This window comes from Schistocerca cancellata, chromosome 7 (genome assembly GCF_023864275.1).
Source record: "Schistocerca cancellata isolate TAMUIC-IGC-003103 chromosome 7, iqSchCanc2.1, whole genome shotgun sequence".
NCBI classification, from domain to species: Eukaryota; Metazoa; Arthropoda; class Insecta; order Orthoptera; family Acrididae; genus Schistocerca; species Schistocerca cancellata.
In genome coordinates, this window is record NC_064632.1 from 460,799,808 (window position 1) to 460,802,905 (window position 3,098).

The 3,098-nt window shown below is 48.5% G+C and overlaps 1 pseudogene; it reads right to left on the reverse strand.

The window, feature by feature from the left end:
• Positions 1–2,682: 2,682 nt before the first annotated feature.
• Positions 2,683–2,800, reverse strand: LOC126093765 (5S ribosomal RNA; annotated as a pseudogene).
• Positions 2,801–3,098: the final 298 nt, after the last annotated feature.

A 3,098-nucleotide genomic window follows, 5' to 3' on the forward strand; every position in this document is an offset into this window, starting at 1 on the left:
GTATAGATTTAAGTGTCAGGAAGTCGTTTGTGAAAGTATTTGTATGGAGTGTAGCCATGTATGGAAGTGAAACGTGGACGATAAATAGTTTAGACAAGAAGAGAATAGAAGCTTTCGAAATGTGGTGCTACAGAAGAATGCTGAACATTAGATGGGTAGATCACATAACTAATGAGGAGAGAAATTTGTGGCACAACTTGACTAGAAGAAGGAATCGATTGGTAGGGCATATTCTGAGTCATCAAGGGATCACCAATTTAGTATTGGAGGGCAACGTGGAGGGTAAAAAATCGTAGAGTGAGACCAAGAGATGAATACACTAAACAGATTAAGAAGGATGTAGGTTGCAGTAGGTACAGGGAGGTGAAGAAGCTTGCACAGGATAGAGTAGCATGGAGAGCTGCATCAAACTAGTCTCTGGACTGAAGACCACAACAACAACAACCTTCTAAACTATACTGCAGCAGCTTTTTCTAAACTGATCAGCGATAATATTATGACCACCTACGTAATAGCCGGTATGTCACCCTTTGGCCCAGATAATAGCGGCGATGTGTCGTGGCATGGAAGCAATGAGCCCTGGTAGGTGGCTGGAGGGAGTTGGCACCACATGTGCACACCCAAGCCACCTCTTCCTTAAGTGCCGAGGAGGGGCCGACGAGCTGTTACGCCACATTCAGTCACATCTCAGAAGTGTTCCGACCGTGTTCAGATCTGGCGAGGTGGAGAGCCAGTACATCAATTGGAACTCGCCACTACGTTCCTCGAACCTTGTGAGATGGCGATTTACTTTGCTGAAAAATGCCAATGACGTCGGGACGCATGAGCGTCATGAAGGAATATACGTGATCTGCAACCAGTGTATGATACCCCTTGGCCGTCATGACGCCTTGCACAAGCTCCGCTGGACCCACGGATGTCCATGTGAATGTTCCCCAGAAGATAATGGAGTCGCCGACAGCTTGTTTCCGTCCCGCAGTACAGATGTCGAAAAGTCTCTGCAAGATGACGGATTCGCAATCTCCTGTCGGCATGATGAGGAACGGTCGGGAGTCATCAGACCAAACAGCGCTCTGCTGTTGCGTCAACGTCGAATGCCTATGGTCACGTGCCCAATTCAGTGGTAGTTACTGATGTCGTGGTGTTAATATTGCATGGATCGTCCGCTGCGGAGGCCCATCATTATTAGTGTTTGGTGCACAGTGTGTTAAGACCCACTTTTGCTCTACCCAGCATTAAAGTCTAATGATAGTTCTGCCACAGTTCGCCGCCACTTCCGAGTTCCAAGTCTGCCCAGCCCACGACGTCCGACGTATGTAACGAGCGGTGGTCGTCCATCCCTATCACGTCTGGTCGCGGAATCGCCCTGGTTTCGCCACGTGCTGAAGACGCCATAGCACACCCGAGTCGTGCATTTTCCGATCGTGCCGAACCTTTGTGCCATCACAATCTGCCCTCGGTCATACTCAGATATATCGCCTTCCCCATTTTACACACAGAAAGCACGCTCACTGTTACGATATGCATCATGCGTGTGTCTGACTGTCATTCCTCGCCACGCGAAGCTGCTGTCGCCTGGACGGATTCATATGGATAGTAGGTGGGTGGTCATAATGTTCTGGCTGATCAGTGTTATGTATCGTCCGACTTTCATCGAATGTTGCTTGGTAGTGACACATTATTCGAAAGTCCTTTCATCCTTAACTTTTACGCACAAGTGCAAGGAGAAAAATAATAGGAGCGATGAAGTCTCGCAATAACAGACTCACAGATTTTCGGGGAGTGTGATAGATTTTTGCTGCTTCTCGTAACTGATTTCAGAATAATTTCATTTAATACGCATTAAAGGAAGAAAGAAGGATTAACCTATCACATTCTGTCGACAAAAATGACGTTCGAGACGGAGCACAAGCTCGGTTTCTGGAAGGCTGAGGACGGAAGTTGGTCGTGTCCTTTACAAACGATCAGCCGACTATTGTCTTAGTTGATTTCCGCAAGCCCCGCGGAGTGGCCGCGCGGTCTAGGGCGCCCTGTCACGGACTGCACGGCTCCTCCCACTGGAGGTTCGAGTCCTTCCTCGGACATGGGTGAGTGTGTTGGTCTTAGCATAAGTTGCTTTAAGTTAGTTTAAGCAGTTTGTAAGTCTAGGGACCAATGGCCTCAGCAATTTGGTCTGTTTGGAATTCACACACCCTTGAACATTTTGATTTTTTCAAATTTTATGACATTCTCTCAAAAAGCGTGTACAGAAGCAAGAAAAACCACTCGTTGGAGGTTCTGTCTGATTTTCTTATTATTAGGAGTCACAATCGAGTAGCACTCTCTAAAGTGCACTGACGGAAAAATATCGCAACACTAAGTAGGAGTTTCATGACGTAAACGAAAATTGGTATGCGTACTTCCATATCTGAAAGCAGAAGTCTGTTCATTCCGCGCCAGTTGTATAGGAGAGGCACCACTATCAGAGTGCAAATAAAGCAGTACTCCGTCTTCAGGCCACAAGTGGCCCATCGGGACCATCCGACCGCCGTGTCATCCTCGGCTGAGGATGCGGAAAGGAGGGGCGTGTGGTCAGCACACCGCTCTCCCGGTCGTTATTATGGTTATCTTTGACCGGAGCCGCTACCATTCGGTCGAGTAGCTCCTCAATTGGCATCAAGAGGCTGAGTGCACCAGGAGAAACGGCAACAGCCCATGGCGGCCAGGACGGTCACCCATCCAAGTGCCGGTCACGCCCGACAGCGCTTAACTTCGGTGATCTGACGGGAACCGGTGTATCCACTGCGGCAAGGCCGTCTCCAAGATGCAAATGAGGTTTGCTTCAAATGCACGCTGTATCAGTCGTGAGCGTTGGACATGCCTTTGCGATTTTTTCAGATTGGACCTAGTGAGTTGATGTTAGCCACTAATGCCCTGAGTTTGAACGAGGTCGTGTAATAGGCTACGAAAAGCTGGATGTTCCTTGTACGATAGACTTAGGAGAAATGTAGTCGCTGTACATGATTGCTGGCAATGGCGATTATGAGACTGTACGGTGGAAAAGACAGCCACGTGGCACTATCAAGGGGGAGACCATGGTGTTCGGCGTACGGCTCTGG